This window comes from Silurus aristotelis (assembly GCF_946808225.1).
Source record: "Silurus aristotelis genome assembly, chromosome: 11".
Classification (NCBI taxonomy): Eukaryota; Metazoa; Chordata; class Actinopteri; order Siluriformes; family Siluridae; genus Silurus; species Silurus aristotelis.
In genome coordinates this window covers 20,022,365-20,041,827 of record NC_139584.1, presented here as the reverse complement: position 1 = coordinate 20,041,827, position 19,463 = coordinate 20,022,365, and the positions used below count along the sequence as shown (strand labels likewise).

Below are 19,463 nucleotides of genomic sequence, written 5' to 3'. Positions count from 1 at the left end.
TCAGGGTGTCATGACTGTCAGGCTAAAGAGTGCCCCTTTGTTTATCAAATACATTAGAGCCCAAATTAACACTGGGTGATGTAGAAGCACAATAGCTCCTATTGACTGCTATGATGAAAAATGTCTAGCTCTCCAAAAATCCAAATATATTGCAACTTTGCAACAAGGAAAGCGGTTGTCTGTAACATTCACATCGCATATACAGTCAGCTGAGAAGCATAGAACATAAAAAAAAAAAAAATGTCAAACATAACTTCCCTTGGATACTGAATAGTCCAATACTGTATTATTTTGGCATACTGAAAAAAAAATTGCTCCCAACCTATTTTAAACATTGAGAATGGTTTAAGAGTATCCTCTTGCTTTAAATCTTCTCTGCATTCCTAACTTCAGATCAGAAGTGGAATTAATGTTGACTATGTGGGCCTTGTTTTGCTTTAAAAAAAAAGTTTATTCTAGAAGTTCCTTATTCTCAAATAACATACACCTTACACTTCCAACAGTAAATTAGACAGTAACACAATAAATTTGAATTGTAACCAAATGAGCAATAATCATATAAGCTACACATGCACAGTGTAGTTACACATAGACTACACAATAATTATGAAGCTAGCTGCCAAATCAAATCTTTACAAAATTTACTCTTATTTAATTTTGTAGATGTAAATGTCACTGAACACTAGTAGTTAGTCATCACTAAATACTTCTGACATACTGTAAATACAAAATTCTTGTATTTATTAAAATAATCATCTAATGAAATTTGTCTGTTTCCAGGTTTAGGTTTAGTGGGAAGTTTAATCATTCACAGTGAACATTTCCATAATTTACATAAATGGCCAAATGTTTTATTTTACCAAGATTATACCAATCTTATAGATGATGTAATCAGAGCATAACATAAGCTTCAAATTAGCTGTTTAATTAATTGGGACTAATCTCTTAAATCTCTATGATACATTATGTATATGTAAGATGGGCATCACTTTTGCTTTCCAGAACATATATAAATATGATTAACTCATTCTAATTGCTATTAATGTGGTTGTATGAGACCAAGTAAAAAAAAAAAAAAAAAAAAATTATTAATTTCACTGTCAAGTTGCCTGTCAAGTTGCCCACACTACTTGGTACATACACACAGTAAATACACTGATACATGCATACCCTATGTCCACTAAACCAAATACCCAAACGCAACCAATTATGTAATTGCAGGCTAATAAAGGAAAACAGCATAGTTCATGAAACAAGAAATCACAATACTTGAAAGAAATAAAATTAACAGTGAAAAATTATGTACTGTAACTCTCTAATCTGCTCAAATAAAATTACCTAAAAATCTACTGTAATGTAATATTCAAAATCCTAGAATGGTTATTACATTAATATTATGTAATCCCCTGGGAACTTGCAGTAAGAAAAAAAACTCAATACATTCATTTTATTAAATGGAAGACAATAGAAAGACTAATGTAATTAGGTTTTCTATATAAAAATATCCACCATAACTGAACTTTATCAAAATTCTCAGGTTGTAAAATGTATTACTTATGATTGCATTTTTCCATTTGCTGATAACTCACCCCTCAACCCCTTTCTCACCTCTGCTCCCAAGGCCATAAAAAAAAATTTCCTCACACCCACTACTAGCAACTGTTAATCAGCAGGAAATGCAATGCCAAGTACTGGAAAGTCGGTTGACTTATAGTAGCAGCAGGTCATGCATAAAGGACACAAGTGCAAGTGAATAGGAATTTTGGATAAACTAAGCACTCGGAGTGTATGCAGAATTATGAGCCCTTCCCGACCGCCTCTAGAATAATTTAAGAAAAACCTTTTCATGATGTTCTCCGTGCTCTGGCCTTTTTCTTGGCCTTTTTGAGAAATCGTATGTACCACTGGAGGATGTCTTTAAGATATATTGTTGTTTGTTTTGTCGCTGGGCTCACCATCTGTGCCATTCCAATAGATGAAGGCTGGGGTGGTGTCTGAACATGGGGGTCTGCCCATGCCCCCTCTACTAAAACTCAGCCTGGTCATTAGTCAAATTGCCTAATGAAAGAGAATACAAATGGTCCCCTGCCCTGACAGGAGGAGTTTTGGAGGTGTCAGGAATTCTGACCCATACTATGAGAACAGATGATGGCTTATTGCTATTTTTGGCTTCTTTTTAATGACTCTGATACTGGTTTCACTGTTTTGGTCCTTTTGTTCCCTTCCAAATCTTTTTCCTTCTTATTTTTTCCTATTGTTATCAAGAACCAGTTCATTAATTTGCATTTACGATTTTTTGTTCTTGGTTAATAAACAGTGGCAGGAAAGATTGCTTACAATCTCCAAACCGATTAAATGTGCAAGCCAGTGCGTAGGTTTACATATGGAATGAAACATGAATAAAGATAAATATAACCTACAATATGTGTTTATTATGAAAAAATTAACAGTCTATAAATAAATGTTACATACAAAATAGTAAAAAAATTGAGGGATATTAAATTAAATTAAATTAGGGAGGATGGAAAGTTTACTAATATTTAGTGGAAGAGGTGTTCTTTTTCCATCTGGATCATAAGCAGCCTTTGAAATCTGCTAGTGAGTTCAGCACCAGCATCTAGTACCACTTGGTCTTGCTCTATCAGTCTAAGTCCTAAACAAAGAAAGGGCAAATAGCACCTCCTAAACTGTGTCAAGTAGCAAACAGGCAGCTAAAGAATGTTTGAGAGCTCCTTAATTCCTGTCTTTCATACACTAGCTACACATTAGAAACCAGGTTAGACTATTTATTAAATTGCACATTAAAAAAATTCGAAAGCAATAGATGGAGTTAGTCCAATGAGCACATGCTTAATTTTTTACATAAAAAAGTTAACAGTGAGTTACACAGTACTTATAAGTCAACATAAACATCATACACATGAAGAATACAATTGAACTGATGAGCTACAGCTGTGTGTGTGTGTGTGTGTGTGTGTGTGTGTGTGTGTGTGTGTGTGTGTGTGTGTGTGTGTGTGTGTGTCTGGTGTGTGTGTGTGTGTGTGTGTGTGTGTGTGTGTGTGTGTGTGTGTGTGTGTGTGTGTGTTTGTATGTGGCTGTGACACTAAGGCCTAAAATTTTTAGAATAAATGGGCTAGGCCTCCAGAGTGCACACAAGCTGCAGAGCTGCTATTAAATTGCCTGTGCCGGATGGGCTGCAGCAGAAGGCACAATTACAATAAATCCCCATCTTAATTAGCAGTTCCATGGGCAAGCTAAGTTGTCATGATAGAGCTAAGAGGAATGGAAGAAATGTTCTAACAAATGCAACAGAGATAGAGTGACAACTGGAATAACGAGTCATGTATTTAGTCTTCAATTCACAGTATGATCTATTCTTTTGGTGAAGTAGTGTGGCTTTATTTCAACCATGAAAAACCCTCCCCCACTACACTGAACAGTAAACACAATAGAATCTTGTTGGAAAGGCTCAATGATTGTATAGCGATTATTTCGTGTGGGTAAACAGCCACAAGGGCCTTTTTGGGAGCCACTGGTCCAGCCATTTATTATTTCCTAAAACCATTCCACCATTGTCTTGCTGCTATTTCTAATTAACAAAATAAGTCTGTATTATCTATATTAATTTTTTTTTAAAGTTATTCTGTTTATATAGTCTATATAGTTTACACATCTTATGTTATTTTCTTGGACAATTTCAAGCAACTGCTCATTTGTGCATTGTTTGAGCAATACAGTACATTTAAAATTAAACTGTCATTGCTTTTCCTAGGATTGTATTACAGAGTATAAATATGCTTTAGTAATATGTTTAATAATCTAAGACCTGCTATGTTACACATTAGGGGTATTAATTAATTAGAAATTCAAAAACAAATAATTTTTTTAGCAAGGTTCTGTGGAAGGAGATCCAAAAAAGGGTTTTATGGAACCCTAGCTATTTCTATAAAGCATAAAGTGCTGATATAAACATGACAGAAAGAGAGGGAGAGACCCTGTACTTTGTAAAATAATATCAGGAATTGTATTGGGAATGTTGAGAGGTTCACTTGTTTCTCATCTGATGGCTTCATTTTCCAGAATCTCATTGTAAGGCTAAATCACACTATATACAGTATTAGGAGCTCATTAATTACCAACTTAACGAGTCAGCGGACCCATTAAATGGTCTTTAATGGCATATTTGGTCATAAATCTCTTTAAACTATATTTAATAGCTGGAATTCAGGGAAATATTTTTATCAAGTTCTAATTAGATGTGTGATAACAAAGGTCATTGAACATGAGGGCATTGAAAAGATTAAGATGTGTCTTCCGTCTGAGTGTGGACATGTTTGATAGGCTAGAGACTAATGCAAGAACATATCTTATACTGCTCTAGTAGATGGACAGACTGACACATCAAAGTACAGACTGCAAAAAGGCCTAAAATACAACAAGCTTTTATTGCTCTCAAAGCGCAAGTTTTTAACCTTACTAAAACAACACAATTTCAAAGAAGTTGTGATGCTGTGTAAAATGTGAATAAAAATAGAATGCAATGATTTGCAAATCTTATAAACCTATATGTTTTATTCCCAATTGATCATAGTAACCAACCATATTAAATGTTTAAATTGAGGACATGTATCAATTTAAGGAAAAATAAATAATTTCACATATGAGGCTGCAGCTTATGAAAATTGGACAAGTCCATATTTACCACTTTACCACTTTTTACCAACATGCTAGATGGCCCCTCCTCTTCAGTCAGGAGGAAGCAGTGTCCATGGTTTCAAAAAAGAATTAAAATGTACAATTAGTGAATGATATGCTGCCATCATATATGTAGGTTTGTTTAGAATTTTTTTTTTTGTCATAATTTTTTTTTTTTTTTAGATTTTTTTTACTGAGCTCATATGCAAAGCAAGTCTTCTCTTTCTCGAGATTCCGATTTTTTTTTTTTTTTCAAGTTTCAAGTTGTGACCTTGAACATAATAATGAAACACATAACAGCTTTAGGAACATTTGAACATTTTAGTGGGAATCATGGAACATTTTAAGCTCTTATGTATTCTCCCCTAGCTGTCTTTGCACTTACCATGAAAATAAATCATTAACATGTTTTTGGGAAAAAACACACTATATACTGTATAGTTTTTCATGCCCTGTCAGCATTTGTCTACTTTGTAGATGGTAGGAGCAGTTTGATGGCAGCAAACTGCAGGGGCAAAATTATTTTATATAATATATAATAATAGTCTTTCCCAGCAGAGTAAATCTCATGGGATTAAGGCATCTGAAGATTATTGTCATAAATAAAATACTATGATCTTAGAAGCTTTAATACTCTTTACAAGAAATGGAACTTTAATTCAAAACATGATACAAAACTTCCTAATAAAAGTCCTGGCCCCAAAATAAGCTTTTTCCCCCTCTGTGGTAGTCAATCAAAATGTGAGTATTCAGAGGCAGGAGGGAAAAAAAGAGGAAGTCATTTTGCATAATCAGTGCACACCATCTGGAACAATTAACAGAATTCCACAGAACTCAGAGGATCAGTCATATTGGCTTATTAAAGATCCCAAATTATTCAAGCAATAAATCTGCAGAAGCATACAGCAGCCTAACATCACTGTTTTAAATATGCTTGAATGTTCGATAAGGCTAAAAAAATATATTAATATATGCAAATTGCATCAAGCATTTAAAAAGCCACCCCCTGACAGTCTCTGTTCCCCTTTTTTGTATCTTATTATGAACCTTTATGTTTTATTCATATACCAGCTCACCTGCCATTTCATAAGCTTTAATATTATGAGGGTATTATTAAAGATAATAAATTGATGCTTTAATTGGAAAGCTTTGTTGCATTTTGCAATTTTTTGGAGCAAATTACAGGTTGATGCACATACTTTAATAAGGTCTAATATGTCGAATATTGGTTAGTGAAAATCCAAAGTCACTGTCCATTTTTTAGCTTGACATTTTACAAAGCTAATATAATTTTGAATCACATCCTTCCATCTCTTTCACAATCTTGAATGACCTGTCCATCTTCTCTGACAATTAAACATTTTAATGGATTGGGATATAATATTGTTCTGTATTAGGTTAGGTGAGTGGTAATGATAATGACATATCTTCTGTTTTATGATCATTTTTGATGATTTGTCATACAATATATTCTTAGTGAATCACGTGCTAAACAGTGCAAAAACTTTATTAAGAGACATATCCTGTAGAATTCACTACAAGATGTGGAATGGTTGGCAGATAAGCCTGTCCAGTTTCTTTTCGGAGACTGCAACCAAACAAAGTAGTGGCTGTAGATGTAGTGCAAATCCCATTTCCCTGAAATGAGCCAAGCCTGTCAAGAGAGTGAAGGTTGCAAAATCAATGTGGATTAGTTTTTAATATTCTGGTAATAAATGTCAAAGTGTCTGTGCCTTCCACACGTAATATGGCTGACTATGATAGACTCATATTGATGTTCCTCCTCTAGATTGGGCTTTTTGTGTTTGTTTGCCTTTTTGGTTGTTTTATCGAGAAGTGACGGCAGGTTTAATCGAGGAAGCAGGCAATTCATCAATCCTAAAGGAGCTAGTGTTGCTACCCTGACAGGGTGCACATGGTTTTAGACCAACCTGAACCTGGCCAGCTGTCAACACAAACTCACTCACACACACACACACACACACACACACACACACACACACACACACACACACACACACACACAGAGCCCCTCACAACTAAAGTGAATCCAGCAGTCTCTGAACCCCAGACTTGGTCTTCAAAATATTGCTTTATTTATCAAGAATCATTACTAAGATAGAGGATGCTAAGTAGCTAAGTATAGAAAAAATTAAAAGGACATTCACTATGTATATTGGTCATACATCTGCAGTGATTTGTTATGTGAACACAAGTAGTGTAGAATAGTAGAGTAATATATATATATATATATATATATATATATATATATATATATATATATATATATATATATATATATACTGTATATACGCAATAATCAAGTAATTGTAAAAGAGAAAGATTTCCAGCAAAGCAATATTACCAATCACAGCCTCTCTATATGCCAATCCACTCTCTCCCACCATGTCACAAAAGCAATGTTAAAAACAGTAACTGGGATTAAGACAAAATAAGAATATGTGATAATGAGAAGACAGATGATATACAGAAGTTCTGCAAACATACCAATTTAAATACTTTACTGTACAAATGTAAGCTGTAAATGTGTACATTTACAAGGTTCTATAACTGAAAGGATGATAACTATCTTTCAAGACAGTTCAATTCTCAGTTTACTAGAGAACAGATTATGATCACCACTTGGGGTCTCTCTATTACCAGAGAAGACACATACCCATCTTATCTGCACACAACTCAAAGCCCTCACTCAGTATAGCAAAACAAAGAAGACCGCCAGTGAATGTAGGAGGTCGACAGGACCTCTTCATGAATCTCTTATCTTGTATGTCTCAGTGTTGAATATTTAATCACACCAGTGCTTAATGTATGTCAATATAACAGCCATGTGATGAGTAATTACAGACAGCTGGTAAATGCTCTCAGGTGGCTAGAGTAGGTTTCTGTGGGAAGTCTGTGCTCACTCTTTCAAATGATTGTGCCATTTGTTAATTCCAGCATATGCTACATATGGAGTAAATGCTGTACATTTCCTTGTTATAGAGTCATTTGAACAGAAGCTAACAGAAATTCACTATTTTCGGCATTATGATTGACTCAATCTGTTCGAAATTTCTTGAATTGCTTGTACTCATCAGAGCATTTATCAATCATCATCAGCATTTAACATCTCATATTTAAAAATAATTGTTGTGGATTCACAGAAAATTAATATTGTTTGTGCTGTTAAGGTATGTCATAATAACTGGCACAAACAAAAAGGTATAGCATAAATGATGCACCACATCTGAAGGTAGATGTAAGATACCATACAACCTCCACTAGTTTCCTCAAAATAGTGATGTTGCATTTGTGCAGAGAAGATGAGCATCTATCTATATCTAGATAAATCATTGTGCTATAATGCTCAGCGAAAACCAGTTGAATTGTGTGTGTAAAAAGTTAAATGGTAATGAGATTATCTTCTACTTTCATAACCAGTGTTTAAATAGCAGCTGATGCAGACAAGTATTTTTGAAATATGATTTTTGTCCTTTAATATAAATGCATCAAGCAAACACTTAGTAAAAAGTTGCTGTGAGCTATACACATTTCTGTTAAGAAAAACTGAGTGACTTCAGACATGAGTTTGCTGTCCATGTATCGTTATTAAGAAAAAATAAATACAAATTACATTATCATTACACATAACTGAAATAACTAAATAATTATGGTAGATTAGTACATTTACAAGGAAGTGATAATGAAGTCTTTCACATAAAATTATATGCATTTGTATGACTTGGATAGAAATTCATGTACATTATAAAAATGTATCTAGTTCTGGTCTGTTAACCTTTCTGATGAGGAAAATGTTGAGGGTAATAGGAATTGCTAATTAAAAATAGCATATGCAACCTAGACATAAAAAAACAAATTAACTATAAAAAAAAAAGACCGTTGTACACATTTCGTGATTACATTGAAATGAAAGCCCTTTTTGGGTTTGTTCTGAATTGTACCAGCTGTTTGTAACCTACTGTAAATATTCTGCCGATCCCCAATCCCCCCCCCCCCCCCCCCCCCCGCTTCTGAGTGTCTAGAAGAGGTTGTCATGGAGTCAATGACACTAACAGTACATTCTGTGCCCAGTGTGGTTCCACACATTCACACTTAACCAGCAGACCAAAAAGCAGGCTCTTTCTGTCATATCTGCACATGCACACACATAACTACAAAACTCACATTATCACCTCATCAACATTAAGACATTTTTTTTGGAAGACGGGTTTTTAATCCCTTCATTACTCTTCCTGAGACATGTCAAGGTAAAGCTGTTTTGATGGTTTTGAGTAGCCCAACAACTCTTTAATTATTTAATTTGTTAGCTGTCATTATGTGCTTGAATGTTGGAAAAATATTTAAACCTTAGTTTATTATTAATTTAAAGACACTTAATAATTCTATGTGGCTACTATGAACACTGAAATAAAAAATATTTTGTCCTAACCCTAACCCTAACCCTAACCCTAGTAAATGTAACATGAATTAATCAAGCTCTTTTCATTGATTATAATGTTTTTGAATCTACTTAAAAAAAATATTTTATCCAAAGTTTATTGTCTGTAATTAAAACAAGCCACTTCCATTCATTTAACAGTAAATATACAAGAATATGAAGAACTAAATTCTGACACACACATGCTTGACATCTCTTTGCCACCATTGCATGTTCCTTATTAGGAATTGTTCTTTCTATCATGACCTGTGGACTTCCAGTTCGAAAAATACATTTTGGATTTTGGTAAGGAAACTCTTAAATGTTAAACGAATAGTCATGGCTTAAGTGTAGTCAAATGTAAGTTAAGCTAATGTTAGAGCTACACATCATTATCTTGTTGCGAAGAGAATAAGGAGTCGGCCGCCTCCACCAAATCTCGGGCTACCTCCAGAAAACACCTATTTCTACCAACAAATTCTTGTGTATATTTCTCCACACCCGTGAAGAAGCTATACGGCTGCTAATTTTATCAACTGTGGTCAGCTCAGAAGTGAATAACATGATAGTGCTTGAGAGCTATTATGCTATTTCTTGTTTTAACAAGAAAGGTGACCGACAGGATCAGAGACATAAAAAAGTCAATACGAGTTTCCAAATCATCCGGAGTTTATTAACGCAGTTAGCATTTATATGATTATAATTTTACGTTTAATTGGGCTTTATAGATTTCTAATGAACAGAAAGCCAAAGTTTTTTATCCATAGTGGGTGAACAAATAAATAACGAGAAGGGCTTGGTAAGTTAACTTTGTGCACTGCGACTCTGCAGCAACTTGCTGATTTGGTGAGACAGACCTCTACAAACTACAGACTACAGATATAATTATTTGAGCTCTTAATGTGTGCTGTTTGTTTAATGCAAGATATATTAATATGGTTAGTCTTTCTATGGTTAGATTTATTAATAGAGACTTTTATGACACCAAGCAGTGTGGGAAAGCCGGTTACAAATTGTTGTCAGATTATAATGTACTAATAATGTATTTGTGTATCTTTTAATTTCTGGTCATTGTAATTAATTTATTCGTATTCTTGTTTTTTAACCTCTTAGCCTTTAGTGCCTCGCCTGCGCAACCCGATATCCCATTGTTCTCAGGTGTTAATGTTTAACAATGGATTAAATGAAAAGGGACAAAAAAAAATGACAAGCTAAAAATTATTCTAAAGGTCTAAGCCGAACGAATGTATTTGCTGAATTTGTATAGGTAGTAAACAACAACAACATGCATGAAAAAATGCAGTACTTACATTATTATTGGAGTGATTGTGATAGAAGGGTATCTGCAAGAGTGAAAGGGAAAGTTTATAGGACTGTGGTGAGACCTGCGATGTTTTTGGTTTAGAGACAGTAGCATTGAGTAAAAGACCGGAGGCGGAGCTGGAGGTAGCAGAGCTAAAGATGTTAAGATTTTCATTGGAAGTGATGAGGATGGACAGGATTAGAAATGAGTTTATAAGAGGGTCAGCGCATGTTGGACGTTTTGGAGACAAGGTGAGGGAGGTGAGATTGAGATGGTTTGGACATGTGCAGAGGAGGGACATGGGGTATATCGGTAGGAAAATGCTGAGGATGGAGCCACCAGGAAGAAGGAAAAGAGGAAGGCCAAGGAGGAGGTTTATGGACGTGGTAAGGAAAGACATGCAGGTAGTTGTTTTGAAAGAGGTAGATGTAGAGGACAGGGGGGTATGGAGATGGATGATCCGCTGTGGCAAACCCTAATGGGAGAAGCCAAAAGAAGAAGAAGACTATTATTATTATTGAAAAATGAGTCAAAAACGCATCCACTGCTGCAAATCCCGGCTTATTTGGAAAGACAAGAGTCCACTAAACAACATGCCGTAAAGCATTTTTGCTCCAACCAATCAATAGTGTTGTAATTTAAATGGTTATCCGTTTGTCCATGTCACAGTACTTGTGTATTGTTTCTATATGTTTAGGAATAACTTTCGACATAAAAACTACATCTTGGTGGTAAAAAAAAGTGGCTGGTAGAGATATTAGTCTCTATGCATGGTACTAAAATGGCCAGCCTGCAGTCCAGATATTTCACCCATAGAAAACATTTGGCGCATCATAAAGAGGAAGATGTGACAAAGAAGACCTAAGACAGTTAAACAACTAGAAGCCTGTATTAGACAAGAATGGGACAACATTCCTGTTCCTAAACTTGATATAAAAAGAAGAGGGGATGCCACACAGTGGTAAACATGGCCTTGTCCCATCTTTTTTGAGATCTGTTGATGCCATGAAATTTAAAATCAACTTATTTTTCCCATAAAATTATAAATTTTCTCTTTTAAAAAATTTGATATGTCAATTACACTCACCGGCCACTTTATTAGGTACACCTTACTAGTACCGGGTTGGACCCCTTTTTGCCTTCAGAACTGCCTTAATCCTTCATAGCATAGATTCAACAAGGTACTGGAAACCTTCCTCAGAGATTTTGGTCCATATTGACATGATAGCATCACGCTGCTGCAGATTTGTCGGCTGCACATCCATGATGCGAATCTCATGTTCCACCACATCCCAAAGGTGCTCTATTGGATTGAGATCTGGTGACTGTGGAGGCCATTTGAGTACAGTGAACTTATTGTCATGTTCAAGAAACCAGTCTGAGATGATTCGCGCTTTATGACATGGCGCGTTATCCTGCTGGAAGTAGCCATCAGATGATGGGTACACTGTGGTCATAAAGGGATTGACATGGTCAGCAACAATACTCAGGTAGGCTATGGCGTTGACACGATGCTCAATTGGTACTAATGGGCCCAAAGTGTGCCAAGAAAATATCCCCCACACTATTACACCACCACCACCAGCCTGAACCGTTGATACAAGGCAGGATGGATCCATGCTTTCATGTTGTTGACGCCAAATTCTGACCCTACCATCCAAATGTTGCAGCAGAAATCGAGACTCATCAGACCAGGCAAATGTTTTTCCAATCTTCTATTGTCCAATTTTGGTGAGCCTGTGCGAATTGCAGCCTCAGTTTCCTGTTCTTAGCTGTCAGGACTGACACCCCGTGTGGTCTTCTGCTGCTGTAGCCCATCCGCCTCAAGGTTCGACGTGTTGTGCGTTTGAAATGCTCTTCTGCATACCTCGGTTGTAACGAGTTGTTATTTGAGTTACTGTTGCCTTTCTATCAGCTCGAACCAGTCTGGCCATTCTCCTCTGACCTTTGGCATCAACAAGGCATTTGCGCCCACAGAACTGCCGCTCACTGGATATTTTCTCTTTTTCGGACCATTCTCTGTAAACCCTAGAGATAGTTGTGCGTGAAAATCCCAGTAGATCAGCAGTTTCTGAAATACTCAGACCAGCCCGTCTGGCACCAACAACCATGCCACGTTCAAAGTCACTTAAATCACCTTTCTTCCCCATTCTGACGCTCGGTTTGAACCATCTCGTTTTGAACCAAGCAACCATCGTCTTGACCATGTCTACATGCATTGAGTTGCTGCCATGTGATTGGCTGATTAGAAATTTGTGTTAACGAGCATTTGGACAGGTGTACCTACTAAAGTGGCCGTTGAGTGTACCGTATTTTCCAGACTATAAGCCGCTACTTTTTTCCCACGCTTTGAACCCTGCGGTTTTAACAACGAAGCGGCTAATATATGGATTTTTCCTGGGTTTTTCCCGGTTTCACAAGCTTTAAGACAAAAAACTGAGCCCCATAACATTAGACCAATGAAATTGCCAAAAAAGTTCAGGTGAACCAATGAAACTCTTTATATTAAATCAGATGCCCTTCCAGTGAATCAGGCCGCACCACACCATAAATATGGATGAGGTTCCTCTGATGTTTGACCTGCCGCTCACTCAGACTGTCAACAGGAAATGCGAATCATTCGTCACACTGAAAACAACCGGGCATGAAAAAAACGCACTTTACCTGTGTTCTAAACTGCACGGCATCGGGAGAAAAGCTTCACTGATGGTGATTTTTAAACGCACGACGATGCCAAAAGTAAAACTCCCGAGAGCAATTGTTGTGAAAGGAAGGAGTGAACAATGACTTTCTTGGTAGGCTACTGTTTAGATACAAGCCGTTTAACAGGCACTGTCTTTCGTTAAAGCCTGTGTAAAGTTAATTAGTTTCAATGTAGACACCTGCGGCTTATAGAAAGGTGCGGCATATTTATGTTCAAAATAGAAATCTTTGTAAAATTCAGTGGGTGCAGCTTATATTTGGTTGCGCTTAATAGTCCGGAAATTACAGTATGTTGTATTCTGAATAAGATGTTGAAATTTGAAACTTCCACATCATTGCATTCCTTTTTTATTCACAATTTGTTCAGTGTCCAAACTTTATTGGAATCGGGTTTGTAAGTAGAAGTACAGATACTCATGTTTAAAAAATACTTGGTTAAAAGTTGAAGTACTGGCTACTTTTTTTACTCAAGTAAAAAAAAAGAAGTTTGGGCTCCCACATGTACTTAAGTTAAAAGTAGCCATTACTACTACCTGTTTTAGTAGTTTCATGCTGGTAACTGAATGCCATGTCATATTAATATTAGGGCTGTCAATCGATTAAAATATTTAATTGCGCTGTTCTAATTATACCTCAAATTGATACTTTCCAATTTTTTTAAATACTCTAATCAACATGGCCATGGACAAATATTGATGCTTTTTGCAAATGCATGTTTATCATCCGTGAAACCAAACTCAACATAGAGCATGAAGACAAAATATTCTTGTAAACGTTCAAAGAAATTATGTTGTTTTACATCAGGACATAAAACGGAACGTTTTTGCTTTGTTTTCACACGGACAGTTAATGAGGTGATACCGGAGAAACTGCACCTCTTATAACGTTCATACAGATTACATAATCAGAGAATGTTTGTATTTGATGTGAATTGGTTTATTTAAAAGTAGATTTTTCGAGCTTACTATGGATATGTTTATGTCTGCTAAGAAAATATTCACTGAGATCCAGGGTTTTTTATTTTGTTTATTTCTGTGTCTGTGAAATAAAAAAGAGGAGACAGAGACGGCAGAAAGCGCACCCTGTCTGTTTTCTTTATTTTACAAAAGCGCAACATTTTGTTGTTATTATAAGTGTGTACAAATAAAAGTAGACCATTTACATATTTAAATTATGTGTTGTTCTTATCTGTACGATCAAAAAAGTAAGTAATTTATGTTCGTTTTGGCGTTATGAGGAAAAAATGCCACAAAATGCTCCGGTGAGTTTGTCGACCCTCAGAGGGATGGGGATTTTGGTGCTGATTTGAGATTTAACTCATAAAAAGAATTTTTTTTTATATACATTTGTTTATTTATTTTTATATCTGAGCAAAGAAAAGACATTGTAAATAAATGTGTGTTGCACTGAAGGTTTAAATTCAGCCTCTTTATTTATTAATCTATTTATTTATTTACTTAATTTTCAGAAAAAATGGTCATACAGAAATGCGCGCTGCATTAATCGTGCGTTAATAAAACCAGTGTCATTAAAATGAATTTGCATTTTGACAGCCTTAATTAATATATTAATACAAAAACTAATTTAATTTTGTTACCTAATAAATGTATCCAGGCTGAACATCCACCATATAGAACACACGCAGAGAAAAGATGATGATCAGATGATCAGGAATGTCTCTGTTCTTAGTCATGTTTACGTCGCTGACTCCCTCTGTCTCATCCATGTTAACCCCATCCTTCTTGTTGCCTTCTGCCTGCTCATTGTTAGCTTTGTAAAGTAGTCTAAGTCTAAGTCTGTGGTGTGTGCAGGCTAGGAAATGATACACCAGTGGTAGATTGAAAAAGCGGCACAATGACAAGAATTAGGCAGATGGTCTGAAAACGGCACACAATGAGAAGATAGATTAAAATAGATTAAAACCAGAGTAACAAGCCTGTTTTGAAAATGTAAGAGGTAGAAAGTTTAGATATTTGTGTAAAAATTTAATGAGTAAAAGTAAAAATTGTCAGAAAAATAAATAGTGAAGTAAAGTACTGATACCAGAAAAATATACTTTGTTACTTCCCACCTCTGCCCTGCACCATAGCTATGCATTGGAAACATATGTGATCTTTCTGATTGAGCTATAAGGATTAGATCAATTTAAAAAACACATGTTTTCCTTATTGTCTTACAGAACATTGAAACTGCAAAACCTCCAGACAGACCTGCAAAAGACCTCAACAAGGTCAACAAAGTAGGTGAGAAGTTGGACATTATGAATTCATTGGCATTTTTAATGTGTAATAATCATGGACAACATTGGCTTTTCAGCCCAAGCTTGTGCACTGATGCTAGGAATAATCTATGCACTGAACTTATCTTAAATATTACTACGAGTTTGTTTAAAAAGTGCTCCTGCAAATCGATGGTGGAAAATTTTCTCCCAAAGTTATTGGAATAAAAAACTAAATCTATAGTCTGTAGGACTTGCAGTATATGTAATCACTGTTGATCTGCATTGCTCTTTTCCTTATTTTTTTTTGAGTGAAAACAATTATTATTATTATTATTTTTTTTTTTTGAGGTTGGAAGTCTTTATTCATTGTTCATTATTTCATTAATCAAGATTAAATAAGTGACTGATGAATTAACAATGAGTGTGTCATAGTCCTCTGGGTAATTTTTTAGTTAAAATAGGGTACTGTCGAATGATTAGTTGCCTGAATGTGCTAATGTGAAAAAAGTAAGTATTAAATTTATTGGACTAGAAACTGAACATTTTGACAATGAGATTGTTGACGGGGTGATCCTCTTGGAAAGTATTGGCTCTGCAGTCCAACTGTATGTGTTGTTGCCCAGAAAGCTAAAATGTTAAGTTGCAAATTGGTGGCGAAAAGGTTTTGGACTTTTTTTTTGTCCAAAGTTCATATTAATTTCTGCATTTTTTTAATTGATATATGTGTCAATAAAGTTTTTTTTTTTTTAATTAATATTTAGATTCATTCCTTGTTGAATATTATATAAAAAAAAAAAAACTTTTGAAAATGAAAACTAAAAATTGTCAATTAAAAAAATGGGTATGACTTTCTGATCAGGCATTTGTTGAGACCAGTTAAATATATTGTTAGTTTTTATTGAATTTGATTATGTATTAATTAAACTTTTTAATATCTCTAAATTGAACTTTTTACAATTATACAATGTATACAACAGCTTAGTTAGAAATAGTAAGGAAATTGGATAACATACACGCAAAATATTTGAGCTAAAACTGTTTAAAATAATAATACTCAAAAACATCAAGTATAGTCAACTTAAAAATAATATATGTGGAGTAAATAAAATGTTCAATGCACTTTTAAACTAAACACATTAAATTAATACAATAATTTATATGAGGATCAATAAAACAAGTCATTGACAGGCTGTGATCTTTATAAACTGAAGCATGCAAGATTTTTTTCTTGCAATGGTGCTGACTGTTTATTTAAATCAGCATTTGCCCATGTTTGGTCTGGCCAAATAGTGAATCTTTAAAAGGTTGGCATCAATCATATGAAACCAATTGTCACATTTAATGAAGACATCTCTTCATTTCCAAAGGTGGACTCAGGTGCAAAGGGAAAAAGCAAGGGAACATGACTTTTATTGAGTCAAGACTTCAAGCTAAAGGGAGAGTTTCTGTATTACTTCTGAAATAGGCGCTGGCCACCTCAGCAGTTGAAGACAACAAACTAAAAAACTGAAAATTAGACAAAAAAAAAAATAAAAATAATAATAATAATAATAATAATAATAATAATAATAATAATAATAATAAAGAATATTTATTGTAAAATATTTTTTTGCATATTAATACATGTAATGTCTGAACTGAAATGGCACCCATTGAATAGATTGAGCATTAAGATTTCATTTAAAAATAAAAAAAGAAATAACTGTTAAATGGCAATTGAGCAGATGTCTAATTGCAGACTAAAATTGACAATTTATTTATGTGTCATCAAATTAAACCCTTCAATGAATACAGGGTATTGTCTATAATATAAATAATCTATAAAATTACATTTGGCAACCTAATGTGAATCAGATTTTATATGCCAACGCTTTCCATCATGAATTTTTATGTTACTGGAACTATATTTTGAAAGTAATATTTAGTAGTTATGTTCATGAATATCTTTAAATACCAGACAAATCATGTTTAATGTGTTTAAAATCATATTATTACATTAAATCAGATTAAATCACATTATCAATCCCTAAATTACACATAGCTTTTACTGGTCCCTTTTACCAGACTACAGGCAAAAGTATGACTTTGTGTAGAACATCTGTCATAGTTTGGACAGATACGCAAAATCCTTTAGAATGAGAAGACAAGGATAAAAATATCAGTGAAAAAGAATGTGGGCTGAGATAGAGGACTGTGGAGGCTGGTGTTTTGACACTCATTTGAGTTCCTCCATGACAACACCTCAACATGCAACTCAGAGCTGGTGGCTCACAGTGTGTAGACAGCTCCTTTCTGCAGTTGCACCTTATGCACGTTTCATTAGGCTCCTTTAAGTTGTGTGTCAAAAAGAGAACAGGAGGAATCTCAGAGAATGTGACAGCAGAAACTTGGAGACAACAACAGATCTTCCCTGATAATGCCATCATGGATGGCATTGCTCAGTTTGCATTTACTTGATGTGTGAGCAAAAATTCTAACTTTTGTTTGTTTGTTTTGTTTGGGGATCGGGATGTGGATGGGGTTGGTGTGGGGGATATGGCAGTGAAGTAAAATAAGTTGAAAAAGTATGCGATAGGAGATGCTGCTGCCAAACCAGTTCACATTCTGTGCAACATGTGCTCTGTTAGAGGACTGGGATTTCAGCTTTTGTAAAAAGAGTTAATGCCTTTTCCTAGATGCAGCCTATTCCATCAAACAGAAAGAGGAACCCCTGTGTAGGAATTCATGTGTGTAATCCTTACACACTGAGTCTCAGAATTCTGATACACTAATATTAGGTCTATTAAACTACTAAACACAAACATAGGCAGTACAAACACAACAAGCATTGCATATACTGTAATGAGCTAAGCTAAACTAGAACTAACAAGGTTAACACAAGAAACCAGGCAAATGAAACAAGAGCATATAATGTAATAAGCTAAGCTATGGCTAAATCTATAGTTTACAGTTTTTCTTAAATGCTAAAACACAAAAGCCAATCCTCTAAACCAAATGACCAGTTGTCACAGAAGACCACTCCGTTAGCCCTGCCACAGGATGTGCATTGAGGCACAGCCTCCCTCCAGCGGGTGTCTCCCTCCATTTCCGCCCGAGAGATTGCTGCGGTTTGAGGAGACACGCCACCTCTCAGAAGGTTCCAACGGCTGCAGGGAATAGCTCTAGACACTCTGTGAGGGTCAGAGCCCAGCTTTGAGAGACTGGTTCCCGTGAGAAATTTCCTGGCAGATTGGGAAGAGCTGCCAGACGCATCTCAGTGGGTCCTGTGTACGATAGACAGGGACTACTCAATTCCATTCAGGTCCTCTCCTTTCTGGTTCAAAGACCACCTTACTTTTGGCGATATCCTCCCTTAAAAGGATCAGGGACCTACAGGCCCTGGGAATGTACCTAAGGTGCCTACGGCTCCCTTACGACCTGTCATTTAGCAAGCATTCTGCCCTTCTCCCTTCCTAGCTCCAGACCAGTAGAAGCAAAATCGACTGCGTCCAGTGCGAGCACTGGATATGTACCTCCACAGCACGAGTCCTTGGAGGAAGTCAGAGCAACTATTTGTCTGCAATGGCCCTCACATTAAAGGTTTTCCTGCCAATAAGCAGACTCTCAGCAGATGGATAGTGGATGCTATTTCCTCTGGTAATGAGTCCTCTAGTCTTCCCACTGATTTCGGAGTCAAGGCTCATTCAACCCGGAGTATGGTGGCCTCTATGGCCTGGTATGCAGGGGTGCCCCTGCAGGCCATATGCAACGCTGCGGGTTGGTCCACCCCTTTGACCTTTGTCAGGTTTTACGACCTCAACATCAGAGCCACTCCCGGTCTGGAGAAAGAAATGGCTTCTTAAATAGAGAGGAAAGTCTATGTTGAACTTTAAAGAAAATCTATGATAAGCGGGAGAAGATGAATGAATGAATGAATGAACAAGCTCCTAGGCAGCCTGTGTGGACAGAAATGGTTGAATCCTTCAAATGTTGTAGAGAAGAAATCGACAAAAATTAGCAACATGTGAAGAGAAGGACAGTTGATTGTCCATAGTTACCCCAAGGTTGCGAGCAGTAACTGAGGTGGAGAGGAGAGAGTCATGAAGAGTTATTCGGAGATCTTT

The 19,463-nt window shown here is 35.7% G+C and overlaps 2 long non-coding RNA genes across 2 annotated transcripts in view; one reads left to right on the top strand and one right to left on the bottom strand.

Annotated features, from left to right (window-relative positions):
- Positions 1-19,463, top strand: part of LOC310733416 — a 313,803-nt gene that overhangs the window by 6,518 nt on the left and 287,822 nt on the right. The gene's annotated exons all lie outside the window — the stretch shown is intronic.
- Positions 11,517-12,599, bottom strand: LOC310733431. Its single transcript, XR_014535744.1, has 3 exons — positions 12,382-12,599; positions 11,906-12,151; positions 11,517-11,583 (listed from the first exon to the last, which is right to left on the bottom strand). It is a non-coding gene; the product is annotated as an uncharacterized lncRNA (long non-coding RNA).